The sequence below is a fragment of the Balaenoptera musculus genome, chromosome 7 (assembly GCF_009873245.2).
Source record: "Balaenoptera musculus isolate JJ_BM4_2016_0621 chromosome 7, mBalMus1.pri.v3, whole genome shotgun sequence".
NCBI classification, from domain to species: Eukaryota; Metazoa; Chordata; class Mammalia; order Artiodactyla; family Balaenopteridae; genus Balaenoptera; species Balaenoptera musculus.
Genome location: NC_045791.1, coordinates 11,053,684 through 11,075,099, shown reverse-complemented (window position 1 = coordinate 11,075,099; position 21,416 = coordinate 11,053,684). Strand labels below are relative to the sequence as shown.

General features: G+C 46.7%; 1 long non-coding RNA gene across 1 annotated transcript; it reads left to right on the top strand.

Moving 5' to 3' along the window:
- The first annotated feature begins 4,305 nt into the window (after positions 1-4,305).
- On the top strand, positions 4,306-19,816 carry LOC118897775. The gene is made up of 3 exons (XR_005020546.1): positions 4,306-4,390; positions 8,254-8,258; positions 19,806-19,816. It is a non-coding gene; the product is annotated as an uncharacterized LOC118897775 (long non-coding RNA).
- The last annotated feature ends 1,600 nt before the right edge of the window (positions 19,817-21,416 follow it).

Sequence of the window (21,416 nt, the reverse complement as noted above, 5' to 3'; positions counted from 1 at the left end):
GCACGGTCTATGAGCTCACGCACGGGGGATCTGGGCTTGTGGTCTTCACCCCCACCTCGGAGAAGCTGGGGGACAGGGCATCACCTCCATAAGGTGGGTTTTCCTCTGTGTGCCACAAGGCACCGGGGCTGGAGTGTACCTGGGTGCACACATCCTTAGGTGCACGTCAATTCTATTCCCTTGCAGAAACAGATATGTTCCCAGGTCCGACTCCCTGCTGGTTTAATTACTGGTCTGGAAAAGAAGTTCAGTTTGAATGTTGACATAATTATTTGCCATATATCGTTCTTCATCAATTGAATTGTCCTTGCAAATGGCTCTCTCTTAGAGCCTCCCGAAAGTCCTTTAAAAGAAGTTTGGGATTAACATATACACAATACTATACAGTATACAAAATAGATAACCAACAAGGACCTACTGTATAGCACAGTGAACTATACTCAATATTTTATAATAACCTATAAGGGAAAAGACTCTTAAAAAGAATAGATACATGTATATGTATAACTGAATCAATTTGCTGTACACCTGAAACTAACAAAACTTTGTAAATCAACTACAGTCCAATAAAAAAATAGTAGTCGGGTTGAGCTCACTCATTCTGTAGAATTCTCCAGGGGTGAATCCGTGGGCTGGAGAAGGGAGTTCAGTTATGACATGTCATGGGGTGAGTCATTTAAGGAATGTAGGGACATAGTTTTGACATTTTAAGAACCGATAGCATTTAAAATCAGGGCAGGAGAACGACTTTTATTAATTACCCATGTCTCCTCCTGCCCCTCTCTCCTTCGCCCCCCACCAGCTGTTAAGCACTTGAGAAACCGGTAAATGAACATGATTATAAGCAATTATGAGGTTTTCTTTTTTAAGAGACAGATGGAATCAAGGTTTCTATTTGTAGAGGTTTTCAAATTTAGGTTGTGTCTACACAATGCCACATTATTACCAGGGAACCATATGTTTTCTTTCAGTGCCATTGAAATTTCATTCTGGAATGGGTCTGAACCAATGGTTAGTGGTATGTATTGGTGCAGGTTCACAGATGTTTTCCTGATAAACACTACTTCAAACCCATAATTCCACTTTTTCCCAATTAACTTTTTTCATTTATCCACACGTTCCTCCCTTCAACAAGCATTAATTCTGGACCAGTTTTGTGCTGCGCCACGAAGATACGGGAAACTGTGAAAACAGTGTGACGTTCTGCCTTTAACAAATTCATTGTTAGCTTAGTATGGTAATTTGAGTGGATTCGGCTTAATATGATGACACTTTCAAGTTTCGTATATTTCTCTATGCATATAAAACACTGGGAGGAATTACTGATTAGCCTCTTGTGTTAAACTTTAAGCTTGTAGTAAATCATAGGACAATCAACACCTTTGAGAGATTGTTACACAAGTTAGCCAGCAAGTAAGAGGAAATAGGGCCTCTGTTCTAGGGGCATTTGGTTTGAGCCCTTGTGGTTGAATATTCCAGGTCCGTAAGGACATTTTGGGTTAAATGTCTGATTCCTTAGAGCAGTTCCCAAGCTTTAGTGTGGATCCGCGATAACTACGGGGCTTGTTTTAACATGAGTTGCTGGACCCCTGGCCCAGACTTTCTGATTCAGTAGGTTTGGGATGAGGCTTGAGGATTTGCATTTCTAGCAAGTTCCCAGGGGTTGCTGCTGTTGGTCCAAGGACCACACTTTGAGAAGCATTGCCTTGGAAGTTTTAGAATGTGTGTGGGTTCTCCGTTGATTTGAATGCAAATGCTATTCAGCAAATAAAAACTACCCACTATGGTGTACCTATCAGGTGCTCTCCCAGTTCTGGGCACTTTGTAGGTAAAAGGAGAGTCAGGGCAATGAAGGCAGAAAACAACAAACCCAGTTCCTAAAGGAGACCCTCACAGCTCCGTGGAGAGGGCTGCACTTGCTTCTCAGTCTTAACCGTGCCCTTAACGCCTTCTGCCATGGGGCTCTGGGGAAACTACGCTGCTTTTCACACGATGACTCTTCCCCCAGTACAATGGTTTCTCATCCCCAAGTATTCTGCAAAAATAAAAAGTGAAAATTTTTCATTGCACTTTGGGCAGACGTATACTCAGCAATTGATGTGATAGTTTTGAGTCAGAGAATACCCTGTAGGACAATCTAAATTTGTGCCTTTGTAGACAAACCCAAACTCTGGTGAGCAAGCATGTGCCAAACGAGGGGGATAAAGAGGTCGGATTTTCTATATCTCTTTAGTCTGCAGAATTCATGTGCTTTTTGCTCATGCTTTGAAACTCTCTCTTCCCCCCTTTTTTTTTAAACCTATAGATCCCACATCTTCTACGGACATGTCTTCCACATCAGAAGCTTCTTCTCGTGTCAGTCTGAAGGAAAAGGAAGTTATCACCAAGCTCACCTGACTTTGATACGAAAGGCTTGCCTGAAAGTCGACCACCTGATTCTCTACCAACTTCCAGAGGGTGACTCTTCTTGGCCTCCATCATCCACAGCTACTAACAACCTTCCTTCCTTCCTTCATTGCATTGCATTTTATGTACAAACTTTCAAGCTGTTGTTTATGCCTTAAACTTATTTCCAGGCTTCAATGGATATGTTTTTCTACCTACAAAATCTCCAAACATTTCCCATCAAAATCGATGAAAAGATTTTTCCTATGCTTTTCCCTTCACATTTGGGGTTTCAGGAGTGAATGAGGTGGTGACACAGGTGAGGGGTGTGCTTGTTACCGAGAAGATAAGAGAGGCATAGAAGAAGAACTTGGCCAAATTCACCACCTGCCATGAATTGTTCCAGCTAAATATGTTACTCTTCAACCAGTGTAAAGGATAAAATAGGAGGACGGAGGAAAAAGGAAGAGTAACTTTATCTTCTTTAACCTTCTCCCTTAGGAGGCCAGCTAAAGTGCTGTTCAAGGTCAGTGGAGAGGAATGAAGAAGCTCCTTCCTGGCAACAGAGTGGGGACTTGAGGGAAGAATATTAGCTCTTGCAGTTCATGGCAGCCATGGCATATCAAGCTGGCACCCTCATTTGCAAATGGCCTTGGAAATTCTACTGTTCCCATCAATCTTCATTCAATTAGGGCTCATTGCAGATAGGTCGTCAGGGGTATCTGGTTCATGGTGGGACAATACAGATGACATACTCATTTAACTTTGAGTCAGAGCCACAGCCAAAAATTGATGGCTCCTGGGACAGCAGTCACTTGGAGTGAGCTGGCCCTACCTCTATGGCTGGCGCATGACTCTTGTCCTTTTCCCCGTAGGCAGCTCTGTCTTCCAACCTGGCAGAGTCTAATGTCTTCAAACAAGCCTTCATGAACTGCACAGCAGGTGCCATGAATGGTTCCGACCCCGAGGAAAAGGCGTGCTGGTTAGATGGAAGGGATTTAAAAACCGTATGCATGAAAAACAAATATTTCCAGGCTTTTCTTTGCACGCCAGTTTGATTGTGGCCCAGGGTTCGTCCTGGCTGTGATGTGGGGTGGCTGGGACAGGAGTGGTGCATGCAGAGCAGAGGTTTCTGCTCCGCCAATGGCTGCTTTTGCCCCATCTCCATCTGCTTGGGACCTGGAAAGGTGATGACATTATTGCACAGGGTTTTGGCCTGTGTGGCCACACATTGTGGTTATGTTTCGTATGCAGGTAGGAAGCTGCCTAACTGTCTTATTATTTTGTTAAGATGCTTGGGCTTAAAAAAAATTCCTTTTTGTAGCAAAGTAGCCTGACATTTTAAGCTAATAAGCTTGTTGCCTTTATCTTGTCCTGCTCTAAGTTAGACTGGATCTGCTTATAAAGTGCAGACTCTTAATTGCTATTCTTAAAAGGCCATCTTGCCAGGAAGGGTCTGGTTAAGGAATGGCTTTCTTCATAATTAATAGTAAGCAAGGAAGTTGCTTGACCCCCTCCACTGAGGCGGGGAGAAGCCTGACCTCTTTGGGGACCCATGCCAACTCTCAAGGCTTTAAGAGCAGAAGAAAAGCACAGGTTTTATCGTTGGACGACATGACAAGGAATCCCTGCCTCTCCCACTTACGGTGTAGTAATGTTACCGAAAGTGGGGTCTAGCTGCTTGCCCCTTGAAAGCCAGTACTCAAGAGGCAAGGTTGGTGGAAAGGAAAATTTGCTTTATTTTCAGAGGCTGGCCACTGGGGGAGAGGGCAGACTCGTGTCCAAAGGCCAACTCCTCCACTGACAATCAGGGGGCAAGAGCTTTCAAAGGGGAGTTTCAGGGGTGCACAGGCGGAGGGAGGGGCTACGTGCAGGAACAACACAGTCAGCTCTGACGTCATCTTGAAATTGATCACGCGGTGGTCTGATCAGCCTCATCTCGATTGTTTTCAGTACAGTTAATCTTTGGTTCCAGGGTCGGTTTGTTCCCATTTCTTTGAGGCCAGTTTTTGGAACTGTGGCAGCTTAGGTCATGGCGACAGGCTGGTCATCATGTAGTTAACTTCTTCCACCTGGTGGGGGTTTCAGTATCTACAGAACAGCTCCCGGGACATGGCTCAGAATATTCTCTACCGCCCTTGAGGAGGCACTAAAGGTCCCTGACTTGGCTTAATGCCTAAACGATTACTTCTTTGTCCTGCTGGACTGCTTTCCTTTGCTTCTGCCTTTTCTCACTTCTCTGATTAAACTTATTCTTCGGCTAAAGTTTTTCTGCAGACAAAAGGCAGGTGAAAGACATGGGGGGTGGGGGGAGGGACCATAGGGCCCGGCTCCGCTTCAGTACTGAGCAAGACACTCAACTTCAAGCCATAGTTTCCTCATCTTTAAAACGGGAACGATAACTAACAGCCCTGCTGCACAGGACGGAGGTAACGTCTGGGAGACACCTGCGTGGTGTGCAGCTCCACCAGGGTTAGGTGGGTGGTGCCATTACTAACTGGCTCTGGTCCCACAGGAGCCAGACCTTGGGGATGGTGGTACAGGTCCTAGAATATGAAACTGTGCACTGGGAACCATCATGGACACATCTGGGGCTAGGCTGGGAAAAGCACAGGAGGCAATTCTCCATGACGTTCCTATGTTTTTCACGCTATCGGTTCAAGCTTGTCTGAATAGCAGCCAGCCTTAGAAGCTCGAGCTGAAGAAATGAAGCATAGAGCTGCCGCCCTCTCTGGAGATATTCCAGGATGGTAACCCCTCCTGGAGAGATGTGCTTACTTTCCAAGTAAAAAAAAGGTGTCTCTCTCTCTCTCTCTCTCTCTTTCACCTGTAGGGGTTGGGGTTTAGGTAACTGACACAAGATTTTGCTCTCACTGTGGCTTTTGCCATGAGAAATAACTGGTCTTTGTCTCTGCCCCAGAGGTCTTGTGTCTTCTGTTATTATACGTGCATAAACTAGGGGCAGCTTGCAAGGAGGTTGAAATCTCAGGCCCTTCACAGTTTCTGATTTAACACTTTCACATTTAGTGCTGGGTCTTTGAAAAGCAGATAATTCTCCATACTCAGAAGGGTTATATATGTATAGATATAGTATCTATCTATCTATCTATCATCTATCTATTATCTATCTATCTATCTATATCCATCATCTATCATCTATTATCTATCTATCTATATCCATCATCTATCATCTACCTATTATCTATCATCTATTATCTGTCTATCTATCTATCTATCTATCTATCTATCTATCTATCATCTATGTATGTATGTATGTATCTATCTACCTTCCTATCTATCTGTCTAGATGGATGAGTGGATGGACAGACAGACAGAGAGATAGACAGATAGATCCCCATCCTAGCATGATGTCTGGTATATACCTGGCTCTCGAAAAATGATGACCATTTGCTAGCCAGTTATTATTGTATCCACTGAGACTGCTGGGTGGGTGGTACTTGTACATGCAAATAGGGACGAGATGATGTTGAAAGAAGGGAAAGATGCTGGAGCAGCACCACGGGATGGGAGCCCCACTGGACAGTCCCCGTCCCCCAGGGAGCCGCGCTGGGCAGGCACGTGGAACACTGAGGGCGAGTGCAATGCAGCCGCGTTCAGGTTGCACACCTGACAATGTGTGGTTGGGAAAGGAGCAGCAGGGCAGGTGAAGGTTGCTAGGGTGGCTTCCTGGAGGAGATAAAAGTAGCCCTCTGGCTGGTGGACGAGGAAAGGAAGGGAGGCAATGATGAGGCTGGGAGTCGCTGGGCAAAGGCTCGGAGGAAGGAATGAGCATAAAGGTACTTGCCTTTCTTTCCTTCAAACCTGAGGTTCTGCCTATTTTTCCCAACAAATAGTCACCAAATGCTGCCTATTTATTTCTTGAACGCTGCTCACGTATACCCTCCCCTGCCGACGCTGGGCTCCCTGCCTCCTGCTGGCCGTGGCATCATCACCAGGACCACAGCGACTGGCCCAGAGCTGCCCTTCGCTTGCATCCTTCCCTCCAGCCAGCCTCCCTAGAGCCGAAAGCGCAATCTCCCTTTGCTTCAACCATATCTGGGGTCTCACTGGCTTCAGGATGAAGATGAGCTGATTCCTCAGTTTGGCTCAGCAGCGCCTCTGGGAGCTGGCTGGTGCTGGGCACGGCAACCTCATCTTTTCCTACCCACCCTTAGAGCGGCTGCTCCGGCTTCTCTGAAGGGGCCACGGCTCTTTGAATGGACCATGCTGTTTCTTACTTCTACGACTTCACCCCTTTGCTCAGATGCTGCTCTCCTCCTGTGTGACAATCCAGTGCCCTCTCCCCTGCACACAGGATTCCAGCGCTTCCTGCCTTTCCAGTGGGTGCAAATCCTGGCCCTCCTGTGCATCTTCTTTGCTGATGGTCTGCTCTCTAAAGACGGGGTCGTGTCTCACTTGACTTTGCTTCCTGCGCTGAGGACTGCACCCAACCCATTACAGGTGCAGATGGATAACATTTATGAGATCAGCTTGGCTGAAGATGGAAGAGGCCTTTGGGAGTAGCTGGGTCCAGGGTAGATGTGGTGGAGGGGCAGCAGGGGGAGAGAGAGAGAGAGGAGTCTAAACTGGATCTGAAGGAAAGGGACCAAAAGATGTTATTTTTCCACCTTGAAAGATTTCAAAATGGCAGCACATCTTTCTCTGAAGTTTGAATTAGTGGCTTGGAAAGAAAACCTCCTGGTTCTAACACAAGTGTTGAAAAAAAAGTGGACATCTTTGCCTGTCCCTGCTCACCTCTTATCAGCACTGGTGCTGGGTGCAGGTATGCCTATTTGCTGGGGCTGTAACTGTGACCCTGTGGGCAGGTAGGATTTCTTCCCAGGGGGTGGTCATGTTGGGGTCCTTCGAGGTGGCTCCTTGGAGAAGAAGCCAGCCCTGAACTCTAGGCAGGAAACCCTTCTCTCTAAAAGCATCTCTTACGCTGATTCAGGTTTGGAGGAGAGGAGCGTCCTGGCATGGGGGCTCCGTGGTGAAGCCAACATGGTGCCCACCACAAGGATATAAGGCAGGACCAGGAAAGAAGAGTCCCTGGGTTAGAGGGGAAGCCTGTGAGTCAAAGATGAGGTTGTCATGTCTAGTAATCTGGACTACCCATTTTCAAAGGTAATTCATTCTTTCCCTTACCCTTGACATCTGAATTGAGTCTTATCTGAATGTGCTGTCATGGTCTTCAATCATCCACTGCTTATAGGAATAGCTTTATTCCCCCTCGAATTATGAATATCCCTCCACAAGCCTGATTCTTTGGCTAGATCGTAAACTCCTTGAGGATGGAGACTACATCTTTTTATCTCTTCGGAGTCCAGTAAAATTTACTAGATAAGAATGGATGCTGGGTGGCCTGGGGCAGCCTAATTCCCTCAGAGTGCCTCACTGCAGCACCTCTCTGCAAGACCACATGTTAAAGCACTTCACCTGTGTCTTGATTTCAGTCAAGTGGAACATTCTGTTGACAGAATGGAATTGCCTGTGGCAATTTCCTCAATGCAACATTGGGAATCACTTCAAGTTTTCCATTTTATCAGGTTACCCGCCGCACCCTGCCCGCCCTCTGAAATGGCTTTCCCCGTGGCTTTTGCTAATGGTCCCATACCTTGATGCCAGAGAGAGAAACTTAATGGAAGAAAACAGAGGTGCAGAAGAAGTTGCTTCTAAGTAAACTTCGAGATTGTGTTGGTGGGGGGGATGGCATCATAGAAATATTTTCCCTTAGTTTGATGTGGGTGTCAGAATATCAGGCAAGTTACATTCACTGGGCCCCTAACATGAAATATAATCTTTTTAAGACCTCTGTTAAACAAAAAATGTATAATCCAATTGCCTATTAATTGATTCAAGGAGGATAAGAGTCTGTCTCCTCCACAACTCTAAGAGCAAATTAAGGGTAGGGTTTGATGTTTTATTCATCTCCACTTTCCCAAGATTTCTTATTATTTCCACATAGTAGGTGCTCAGTAAATGTTGTTGACCTATTGTTGAATGAGGGGTCTTTTCCACCTGGGGTTTCTTCTGTTCTGTGGCATTAGGACCACAGCAACAACCACATCTCCATAGCAACAACCACATCTCCATAACATTAGGACCACCACAACAACCACATCTCCATAGCAGCAACCACATCTCCATAGCAACAACCACATCTCCATAGCATTAGGACCACAGCAACAATCACATCTCCATAGCAACAACCACATCTCCATAGCAACAGTGGAGGTAATGGAGATGAATAATACAATAATTTGCAACTCCCAGGTCTCTGAAAAAGAATGTGACTGTTTGGAGTCACAGCAATGAGAATAGCAGATGAAAGAAGTATGAAGGAAGGCAGAATTAGCAGGAAACCTTAGGTCAGTGCTTAATCTCCAAAGAGCCCACCACCCATATCTTTGTAAATCAGGAACTCAGTGTCAAGGGCTTTATCTCCTCCCAACGGTCCACACCAGCAGTCAAACTCAATACAGCTTCTGAAATACTGGGAGCTGTTATTAGAGTCACTCCAGCCTTTTTGTTGTCATTTGGTATCGGCATTTCATAGGTGCTGTGTTGTTTGATCTCCAAAATGTTTTTAACTCCCTCTTGGTCTGAAGTCAGGATTTAAATATAAGGGGGGGGGCGGTGTACAAAACATATGGCGGCCTTGCTGCTGTGATCTGTAGAGATGGCATGCCTCTGACAACTTCCTTTCTCCCCAGAGTTCCACTTTTGGGGAGTGCAGAACAGAGAACTCTCTTACTGATCTTGAAACTGAAAGAGTTAGTTCTCCGTCACTGCAATTGACAAAGGCTTTTGTAGCTCATTACTAACCAGGTTACATGGCACAATTCATTAAAATTCTGTTTCATTGACTGCATTTGTAAATAGGCTTGGGGAAGTTTATCACTTCTTGCCTCTTTCAGAGCTTTCCTTCAATGAGTGCATTTTTCTTCTCCTTTTTCCTGCTAGAAAAAGTCTGCAATAATTTGCCACAAGATGTGTTATCATTTAAATGCAAAGGAAAATGAAATACTGACTTGGAATCACAGGTTCCTAGATTTTTTCCCCCCTTTCTATTTGCTGCTATCTGATTCTGTGGGTTACTTTAATAAATACATTTGCTTCGAGCTCTTGTGACATTAATTTTGTATAAACTGTCAGGCTTTTTAGCAGGCCTCTGCCCTGTAATTGCTCTTATTTGAATACAAGCAGAAAGGGAAAGATTAAAGGTAATTTAAAAATCTCTTTTCCTTTTATTAATACCTAAATGTTAAAGAAGTAATTCTTTGGAAAGCGTCCATCTTCAGATGAACCCAGAGCATCTGACAAAGGGCAGGAAACTGGATATAAGGCTTCCCCCTCAGGTGTGCTGTGAGGTCACTGGCTTACCCTAGAGTAAGGTTTTCCTGTAAAGGACCACATGGTAAATATTTGTGGGCTAGACGGTTTCTGCTGCAACTACTCAGCTCTGCCATCACGATGCAAAAGCAGAGATAGACAGCATGTAAATGAGCATGGCTATGTCTCAATAAAATTTTTTCTATGGACATTGAAAGGAGAATTTCATATGATGTTCAAGTGTCATGAAATTCTCCCCCTATCGTATCCCAACCATTAAAAAATGTAAAACCATTCATAGTTCATGGGCTGTATAAATGCAGGTGGCACGTGGGATTTGGCCCACTGGCAGGCTGTAGTTTGCTGACCCCTGCCCTAGAGCAGCGGTTTTTTCAACTGTGATCCCTCAATGGCCCTGGGGACTTGTGACATGCAGTAAGAATTTCTCCAGATATCTTCTTGTGTTCTAATACTTCTAACAAAGTCATCCTCTGTCTGGGTTATCCTGGCCACACCAAGGGGGATGGTGGGTAAAGCTCTCTTGCCAAGGACATTGTTGTGATAAGGAATGGCACTTGGGTATCGAAAGCTGTCTGCTATTTGTCCATTGTCATCAGAGGCAGAGCAGGTAGCGTGCTGATACCTTAGCATCTCCTGAGCATAACAAATAAGGTTGATGTCCTTATTTATTTATTTATTTATTTATTTATGGCTGTGTTGGGTCTTCATTCCTGTGCTAGGGCTTTCTCTAGTTGCGGCAAGCGGGGGCCACTCTTCATCGCGGTGCGCGGGCCTCTCACTGTCGCGGCCTCTCTTGTTGCGGAGCACAGGCTCCAGACGCGCAGGCTCAGTAGTTGTGGCTCACGGACTATAGTAGTTCCGCGGCATGCGGGATCTTCCCAGACCAGGGCTCGAACCCGTGTGCCCCGCATTGGCAGGCAGATTCTCAACCACTGCGCCACCAGGGAAGCCCTGACGTCCTTTTTATGTAGAGGTACCTGGGGTGCTCCCTGCGCTCTGGACAGGACGTCAAATGAGAACCATCCCATCCTGTGACTCAACACTGACATTTCCCTCCTCTGTCAATACCCAGTGACTCTTAGGATCAGTAGCTTGGATTGTCTAATTAAACGTCTCCGAAGCTGAGCCCGACCATCCCGACTCTTAATAACGATGTGATCCTGATTCGACATGTGAACAAGGACAAAAATAACTCCCTATCACCCTGGGCTCTGCTAATGTTCCTGAGCTTCACATTTATTAACTCAGAGCCTTAAAGTGGGACTCTGGGAATAGAGGATGTATGTTAATATCCTAATCCCGGAAATGAAGACTCCAAAGCTTGGAGTTTAAGTTGGTTTGCTAAGCTCTCACAGTTGGAACGTGACTGAGCCGATTTGTACATTCAGTTTCATCAGAATTAAAAGTTTCTCTTTTCTTTTTCTTCTAGGCCACTCTAGGTTTGGAAACTACCAATTCACCACACTTTCTGAGAAGTAGGCATCAGGAAAAAATAAACTGCTTGAAGTATGAGTCTGCATCATGAAATCTCCAGTTCCCCGGGAGCGCTCCAGTGAGGGTTCCGCTGGCTACAAGAGGCGGGCCAGGAGTCTCCTCTCCACCCTGACTGGTAATAAGCTGTCTCCAGGGCTCTTAAGGTCATGCAGAGCTGCCATGGGGGCGACTGGCCACTCGTGCTGGGCTCCGTTTGTTGTATTTCTTAAGCACGGCTGAGCCTGGAAAATCACTCACTGTAGGTTCCATTTCTGTGACTTTTCTGCATCCTTGGAAGGGTTAAAATTGCACAACATTATTGGAGGTCATTTTTCCTTTCTTGTAAAAGAGAAAACACTGGCTTGTTTAAGGCATGGCAACTGGAATTATATTTGCAAAGCTTGAGACTCAGTATTGCATGAAAGATGGCCTTGCAATATTTCTTCTTTTTCTCTTGTACCAGCATCAAGAAAGCTGCGAGTCAAACCCTGCTAGGCAGTGGTGGGAGGTGCCCATCGGGAGGCGATTGTCCCTCTTGGTATCTTCTGCATTCAAATGTAGTGGGGGAATTAGCTTCTCCCCCAAATTCACTTCTTCTCCCTTAGCTTTTCTTAGGCCTGGAAGCGGGAAGTGGCCGTTGCCTGGAGCAAAAATGCCAGTGTTCAGCGTGAGTGTCAAATCAAAGATTTTAAAGTCCTGAAAACCAAGTTTACAAAAGAGAAGAAAAGGATTTGATTGGGTTTTCCTGAATTGTGTTTTTACATATCGTCCCTGACTAGCCATTTTTCTTTTCTTTCATAGTGAAAGAATTCTTATCTGGCACAGTACCAGCCAGAATAAAGCTACCTAACCCAGCCTCCCTTGCAGCTGGGAGAGGATGTCACAAAGTCACAAAGCTGGACCAATGGGATGAAGGTAGACGTGTCATGAGGCAGCTGCTGGGAACCTTCCTTAAAACCTGGTCAGAGTGAACCCCATGCCACCTCCTGGACCATGGGGGGCGAGGGGCCCTCCCCAGGGGTGGGGAGAGGTGCAGAGAGGTGTCTGGTCCTGAGGACTTCATAGGGCAGAACTGCTTCACCAGCCATGGAAGGCAGAGCTTTGGCCCCATGACCTTGCCCCTGGTGTTATCCCATGAGTATGTTACATTACATGGTAAAATGGACTTTGCAGATGTAATTAAGGTTACTAATCATTTGACCTTAAGCTGGGAAGAGTATCCTCGATTAATCAGGTGCATAGAATCCAAGCTGTGTGAGTCCTTGCAAGGAGGGATCTTTCTCCAGCTGTCATGGGAAGGGAAATCAGCATTTCAAAGCACGAGAAGATTCGACTTGTGGCTGTTGGCTTGAAGATGAAGGGATCCACCTGTCAAGGAAACGAGACTTCAGCCCCACAGCTGCAGTGAACAGAGTTCTGCCAACGACCTGTAAACAGAAGCGGATTCTTTCCCAGAGCTTCCGGGTAAGAGCGCAGCCCCGCCCACACCCGGAAGTCAGCTTTGAGAGGCTTTAAGCAGAGAATACAGCCGAGCCACGCTGCGCCTGGACTTCTGAACCACTCAACACTGTGAGATAATAACTTCACCTTGTTTAAAGCTGCTATGTTAGTGGTAATTTGTGACATGGCAATAGAAAACAGATATGCTAACCTTCGTGTGAGTGGAAAACAAATCTTATTATTTGGATCTTTTATCTGTTGCAGCCAAACCTAGTCACGACTCATGCACATATCAAGAATCCAGAGTTGAGTTTTTGGCCCTAGAGACAGTGGTGGCGCAGCAAAGGATGCTCCTGTACAAGGGGCTGGGCTGAGGAAGGGAGAGTGGATGGCAAGCATGTGGATCAAGCGTCCTTTATGTGCGAAGGAGGCAGATGAACAGAGGCTTCCAGAAAGGTTTGGGTGAGTCCCAGAGTGGGACGTTTGTCCTGGCTCTTCAGGCAGAGCCTGGGAAAGACCATACACTTCTCAGAAAAGAAACTGGGGGGTTGCCACTTCTCACCTGGCACCAGAAAGCAAAGAAAAAATGCTTGGAGATGGGTGTGAGATGTGACTCCCAGGTTCTCAGGGTCTTGGGTAAGCCATCCCTAGAAGGTGCGGATCCCAGGGGAGTGATGCCAGCCTCAGGTTCTCGGAGTAATGACAGCTCCAGTGAGAGAGCTGAGTCAGCAGAAAGGACCAGAGCCACAGACACCCGGCTTAGTAGTTGGTCCAGTGGGGAAGCAGCCACTCTCCCAGAACATCAGGAACCCTAACATTTCCTGGCATCCACGTGACATTTGAGAAAGTAGGAAGGAGAGAGAGAGAGGTTCTTAAAGAGAGGAGACATTCAGGAAGACGAATTACCCAAATACTTTCGACTGACAAGATCGAGCTTTTACAGGCATCCTGCAATCAATAAAGGTTCAAGAACAAGATAAGTTGAGAAAGAGAAAATAATGGTGGGGAGAGATTTTTTTCTTTTCTTACCTTTTGCTCATACTCTATAGTTTTCTAGCCTGTGACATACAGATTTATCCCTTCCACATTTTTGGTTCTTTCTCCCCACCATTTTCATCCTTTAGTTTCAAAGACTTTTCTTCATATTAGAAACAAAACAAAACATAATTCTATGTCACCACTGTGCTGAGTGCTATCGAGTTAGTCTATTTGTTTGTTTTTCCTTTTTAAATTGCTCACTATACTGGCATACACAATAATAGATGTGATGGTATTTGTAGTTTAAGAACTGCAATTAATAGAATAAATATCCATCCTGAATTTTGTGTTGATTACATCCTTGTTTTTCTTTATTGTTTCACCACATTTGTATACATTCTTTAATATACTGTATTTAGTTTTACCTGCTTTTGACTCTATATTGATTGAATCATGTAGTTTCCCATGGGCTTCTTTCATTCAACCGAGGCTTCGGTCCATCTGTGTTGTGTGTGTGTGCCTGTGTTGGTTTTTATTGCTATACTGTGTTCTATTGAATAAATATGACAACACTTATTTATTCATTCTATTGAAGAGGGCCAATTAGGTAGTTTCTAGGGTTTTTGCTGCTGAGAAAGCGTTGCTATAAACACTCTCACAGTTTCCTGGTGCACGTTAATAAACGTTGCTCTAGGGTGAAACTCCGACAGGAATTGCTGGGTCGTGGGTTACATGCATGTCCATCTTTGCCAGATCGTGACAAAGCGTCTTCCAACAATGGGGGTGTTTAACCCTATGTGGCACATGTTCCTTCCTTTATGGGACTCACAGCACAGCTGGGGAGACAAGAGCAGCCCTCAGGAATAAGCTAGTGTCCATACGAGGTAATTAGGAGCTACGGGGTTCATTTAAGACATTAAAAAGAGAGCCCTATTACTCGGCCATAGAGAAGAATGAAATAATGCCATTTGCAGCAACATGGATGGACCTAGAGATTATCATACTAAATGAAGTAAGTCAGACAGAGAAAGACAAATACCATATGACATTCCTTATATGTAGAATCTAAAATACAACACAAATGAACCTATCTACGAAACAGAAACAGTTTCACAGACATAGAGAACAGACTTGTGGTTGCCAAGGGGGAGGGGGGTGGGGGATGGAAGGAGTGGGAGTTTGGGATGAGCAGATGCAAGCTAGTATATAGGGAATGGATACACAACAAGGTCCTACTGTATAGCACAGGGATATAGAGTCAACATCCTGTGATAAAGCATAACGGAAAAGAATTTGAAAAAGTAATTATATATGTATAACTGAGTCATTTTGCTGTGCACCTGAAACCAACACAACGTTGTAAATCAACTATACTTCAATTCAAAAAAAAAGAGAGAGCTCTGTGGAGGTCTCGTGATATTTCTGCAGAGAAATCAGCCCCTGGCGGGGAAGTCTTCCACTGCGGGGGCGGGGGGGCAGGAACTGATTACTTGACACACAGAAGAAGAAGGCTGGAAATAACACAGGGCAGCTGGGGAGGAAAAGATGACAACTATAATGGTACTAAATACCCCTCCTTCGGTGAGAATGGTGGAGGGCGCGGGCAGGAGTGAGCATGGCGCATCATCCCCTGGCCCTGGCTGGGTACTGGCTGCACTCAGGCAAGTGCACTCCTCATCAAGAGCTGCGATTCCCTCTGTCTGGGGAGTCTGTCTGGGCTTGTCCCCCTCTGGTGGCTCTCCCTGGTCACATCTCCTCCTGGCTTCTCCGCATCGCTGTGGTCCGTGGCCGGCTCTCAGGGGTCTGGACATCCTGTTTAAGGTTCGCTTACTCTGTCCCCAGGATGTCTAGTCCATTCCTCCCCTGAAGTCAGTGAGAGGCATAGAAATAAGTGTATCATCACATATGGGGAATGTGAGCTGTGCACGAAAACTTCAGGGTGTGATGAGTGATTATGACAGACGGAAAGCATCATATTTGGGTATCAGATTAAGACTGCTGAGGAAGGGACATTTTACATGAGAGCTGCAGAATGAGCAGGAGAGAGCCGGATGAAGGGGTGGCAGGGGTAGGGTGGGGTCTGGAGCCTTCCAGGCTTGTGGAGTAACACGTGCAAGCGCCCTGAGGCCAAACGGTTTGGCCAGTGTGACTGGACTACGTAAGTGAAGGGCAGAGTGACCTCAGGTGAGGCTGGAAGGGGGAGAGAGGAGGCAAGGGGACTCCTGTAGGGATTTCGCCGTAAGTGTAAAGTGGAGACGGTGAGGGCTTGAGCAGGGAGTGAAGCATCCCAGGGGCGGCGTGTGGGAAGCCAGGCAGGACAGCAGGGGTGGCAGCTGCGAGGCTGCTGGAGGTGCTGCTGCAGTGGGTGGACCAGCTCAGAAATCCTGGTGGCTCCCTTCCTCCCATCTGCTACTGGAGTTGGTGCCCCTTCAACACCCACTGCTCTCTTTCCTCTTTCTTTTTCTTTATTTGTTTCTCACTATTTCAGTGAACATCCTAAGTTCTTCGAGAATGGCTGGACTTTTATAGACTTCACCCTGGCAATCAGAGTGCCTCTTCTGGTTGGGAAATTAACCACCACAGGGGTGGAGCACAGGGGTGTTTGGTATTTGACTGTATTTTATTGATGATGAAAAGTTTTGTTTTCCTTAGAGCAAAATCTTGAACTCCTTCCTTCCATCATTTTTTTTTTTTTTGGCCGCACTGTGAGACATGCAGGATCTTAACTCCCTGACCAGGGATGGAACCCGTGCCCCCTGTAATGGAAGCGCGGAGTTCTAACCAGCAGACCACCAGGGAAGTCTCCCTTCCTTCCATCTTTTATTTGAATGCGTCTGTCCTCCTAGCCCTAATCTCTGTCTCCAGCATTTGATTAAATTTGGCCCAAGGACTGCTCTTTAGAAAACAAGCAGGACTTTGGATGTCCTTTGTATCACTCAGTGGCCATGGCAGGGTGTGTACAGAGCGGACATAAATACAACAAGTGTGAATACTTGTCGTTGGCATTCCTTCCCCCAACATGTGCCAACATGTCCATTTTCAAGTGCAGGTAACCATTGTAAGTTGACGCTAATGTGAAGAAAGAAAAAGGCCAAACCCCAGATTCTGTCTCCCACGGGTAGAAAGCATAGACCCAGGCATCAGAATTCCTTCCCTGAATACATATTGAGTGCTTGGTGCCACATGAAACACAATTTCTACCACTACCAGCCTCACTGCTGATGGACAGAAGACACAGAAGGAAGTGGGAGCCAGGTGGGATAGAAGCAATAAGGAAGGGCCCACGGAGGGAGTGGTCGCCCCTCTCTGGGGGGTCAGGAGAGCTTTCTAGATGAGGCAGGGTCCTCTGATGAGGTCTCCAGTCCCAGCTCTTGGGAGCTCATCTAATCCCGGAGCACTTCCTTTTCCTGGCAGCAAGCAGAGAAAACAGTGCCCTTGAAACCATATACCGGTCTGCATCCCTGTCCTTTGAAGTAAAAGGCTTTAGTCTCCCAGGCCTCCCTTCAGTCTCTAAAGGCTGGCTTAGTGAGGTGGATGGACTTAGAGTCTGTCATACAGAGTGAAGTAAGTCAGAAAGAGAAAAACAAATACTGTATGGTAATGCATATATATGGAATCTAAAAAAAAAAAAAAGGTTCTGAAGAACCTAGGGGCAGGACAGGAATAAAGATACAGACATAGGGAATGGACTTGAGGACATGGGGAGGGGGAAGGGTAAGCTGGGACGAAGTGAGAGAGTGGCATGGACATATATACACTACTAAATGTAAAACAGATTGCTAGTGGGAAGCAGCCGCATAGTACAGGGAGGTCAGCTCGGTGCTTTGTGACCACCTAGAGGGGTGGGATAGGGAGGCTGGGAGGGAGATGCAAGAGGGAGGGGATATGGGGACATGTATATGCATATGGCTGATTTGCTTTGTTGTGCAACAGAAACTAACACAGTATTGTGAAGCAATTATACTCCAATAAAGATCTATTAAAAAAAAGAGTTAATTGTTAGGAATGTGAAGATTCCATCACATTCTGTGTAGAAACAAAGAATAGCTGTTGGGCTGGGGAACTGGTAACAATTTAGACTGTAAGTCAGCCACATGCAGAGTCACTGAACTTAGAGTTCCCTGAAAGATACAGATACAGGCCTGACACACATTCCTAAGTTGTTTTTATAGGAAGCAGACCCTCACCAGATGAAAACTACTGACTACAACAACAGAGACCCTAGACTGGTTGAAACCATAGACACTAGACTGGTTGAAACCAGAAGGTGGATGATGCTTGAAAATTCACCTTGAGGCCAGCCAATCCGAGAATTGTGCACAAGCTGATCACGTAACCTGCAGCCCCCTCCCTCCAAATGCCTTTAAAACCCCTTCCCTGAAAGCCATTGGGGGGGTTTGAGTCTTTTGAGCATGAGCTGCCCGTTCTCCTTGCTTGGTGCCTGCAATAAACACTGTACTTGTCTTCACCACAACCCAGTGTCAGTAGGTTGGCTTTACTGCTTGTGGGCGAGTGGACCCAAGACTGGTTCAGTAACACTCTTGCCTATCCTGCAGAGCTTTTGTGGAAGTCAAATCAAATAATTTATGTGAAACGCTTTGTTGTAATTTTTCAGATATCAAGGTTTCACAGAGGTGGTCGGATACACCTCTGGCCACTCTGCCCTTTTGCAGAAGCTTTTGGCCTGTGGCACTGCTCTGTCATCTCAACTCCAAGCCTGCCAGGTCCTGAGCGAGTCCCCCATCCATGCAGATGGCCCTTCCAATACACCAGTCACTCTCTCGGCTCCTGTAATTCTTTCCCCCACTCCACCTCAGCCAGCCCCTGACTGGTCACATGATAGAGCTTGCCAGAAATTGCTCCACATCCAGAGTTTTGCTAATTCCAGCCTCCTGCTGTCTGATCACAATTTTCTGTTACCTGGTTGCTCATTTAATGATTCCCTTTACGCTGGTTCTTCAGTCTTATCAGACCCTCAGTGCCGCTGACTATTTCACCCTCTGTTAATCCATCCGCTTGCTTCTTAAAGAGATTAGATTCCCACGCACATCTTTCTGATATTCTGACCCTCCCTGTGCAAAACTCACCCTGCATGAAAGTGGCAATATTTTTCACCCCACCTGCAAAAACATGGCATAGCCACATCTCCAAGAAGACAAAATTGATATTACTATAAATTCTTGATTACTGGTCTCAGAGATATCACCAAGTTTCTCAGGACAATGCACTGTCCCACAAACAGCCTCTCCCTCACCCCCCCAATTTGAGCAGAGCATCTTGTCTCTTCTCAGAGAAAAGTGAATTCATCAGACTTTCCCACCATCTCACATCCACATATACTCACAGCTGGACCCATTCTTTCTCCCTTTCTTCTTCTTCTTTTTTTTTAAAACATTATTTTAATTAATTAATTTATTTTATTTGAGTATAGTTGATTTACATTGCTGTATTAATTTCTGCTGTACAGCAAAGTGACTCAGTTACACATAGCCATACATTCGTTTCTTCTAACCACTGCTTGTGTTGGGTGCTGTGTTGCACTGTCCAATCCCACCCCCTCCCCCCACCCCAGCAATGAAGGACTTTAATTAGCCAGCTCCTGGGAAAGCTGCCTGCAGAAAACCATCCACTGTCACCTCATTCAGGGGCTGCCTCAGCTGATGAGAAACCCCCTGGCAATGGTCTGGGAATGATCCACGCCAAGGCGTGGGAGCCGGAGTGGCCTCACCCAGCAACCTAGTCAGGGAATTTGGGTTTCTTGTATCTGCAAATCTGGGCTCCGTGGGTTTCAAGGTCCTGGTCCCCCAAAGAGGAACACTCTACCGCAGGACACAATGAGGTTCCCATTGACCAGCAAGCTACAGCTGCCACCTGGGCACTTTGGCTACTTGTGTGAAAACACCCACAGGCAAGGCGAGGGGCCACCATCTTGGTAGAGGCGATTAACATTGATCATCAGGAGTGGAAAGGACTGCTGTTATGTAGTGGGGCTGGGAGGAATTGTGTGGCATTCAGGTTATCCATTTGGGGCTTCTTGGCATTCCTTTGCCCAATGATAGCAGTGAATGGACAAGACCAGTGCACCAACTCTGCCTGGGTAGGGCATGGCGACTGGGGGCTCAGGCCCCTCGGGAATGACATCGGGGTCATGCCACCAGGTGAGGTACCAAGACGAGCAGAAGTGTGGACCGAGGTAAGGAAAATCTAGAATGGCTGGTGGGGAAGGGATGATGAGTTTCAACTTGGGGCCCGAGGTCAGATGCTGCGACAGGGCTTCTGATTGGTCCCACTAACCTTACTAACTCTTCTGAATTTTCCCCTGGCAGAGCAGCCCACCAGGATCCTGGAGGAACTGTCCCCAGGCTCACACCAAAAGGATCCGAGTGGCGTAAGAGGTGGGTGTGATGGATGCTGGGATGTGCTGTCAGGGCCCCCTGCAGGAGTGTGGGACTCACAACCCAGCTGCTTTGTGTGCAGCCCAGCTCTTCCTGGGGTGACCTCCATCTAATCACCCATCAGTTTGGGGGTATAAAAGTCTGGCTTTCTCTTCCAGAGCCTTGTAGCAACCAAGGCATTGGTACCCTGGGCCAGGAGGGAATTCGGGGGAAGAGAGTCTTTTGAGGAACAGTGACCTTGGGTTGAGGGGCACAGTCAGCTCTCATGACCTTTCAGGGATGGGGCTGATGAAGATATGTCTTGACCTCCCTCTTCTCCTTCTCTTGAGTTCCTGCCAGGGCTCCTTATTGGCCAAATCCACACAGAGGCCATGGCTCCGCTGGTCAGCCCCCAGGGCAGAGAGCAGGGTGGGGGAAGAGGATGGAGATGGCATCCATCCAGGAGGGCAAATGGAGGACATCCCCCGCCCCCCACAGCAGCCTCTGTAACCCTATAGTCATGGACACCTTCTCTTCCTGCCCTTGCCGTGCCTTCCATGGTACCACGCTTTCTGGATCCCTTTCCTGGCTTCTCTGGGCACTTTTTGTTTCCTTTGCAGCATCCCCTTCTGTGCTCAGCTATGAAGAGGGCGGGTGGGGGGGCCTCTTCCAGCCATGCCTTTTCTCTCCTCTCTCCTTTCTCATCCCTTCCTCTTCCCCTTTTCTCCTCCTCTAGTTTCTTTTCCCTCCTGTCCTCTTCCCTTCCCTTTCCTCCTCCTCCTCCTTCTCCTTTTCTCACTCTTTCCTGGCAAATGCCTTCCACATCTGTGGCTTAAATGACCTAAGGTTCTATCCAGTCCAGACCTTGCCCCTGAGCTCCAAACCCCTAAATCGGACAGCTCACCCCATGTCTCATCTCCAGTTGCGCATCAGACCTCAAACTCCACACGGCCAAGGCAGGACACAGGAACTTCCTCCCCAGCCTGCCCTCTGCCAGCCGTCTCTAACATCCATCCAATTACGCAAACCAACGAGCTAGGAGCTAACCTTTATACCTCCCCCTCTTTGCACCTTCAAATCCTTTCCGCCACCAAGTCGTGGCCGATTTTGTCAACTCAGCATTCCTGGGATGCACCATTCTTTCCCTCTCTGCCATCACCGCCCTGGTCCCTCCCACTGACATCTGTGATGTCCTAGGTAGTCTCCTTATTTCACTTGGGTGGCTCTTTCACCACCCACCACACTGCATATTCAGTGTTATTTTCAATGCAAATTGAATCATGACACCAGACCCTGCTGAAGAGTCCTCATTGGCTGCCCATTGCTCTCAGTGTAACGATCCACATTCTTCAATTGATCTGGTCTGACTTTCACCTTCCCTCACTCTCGTGCTTCTTAACAACATTGGTGCAC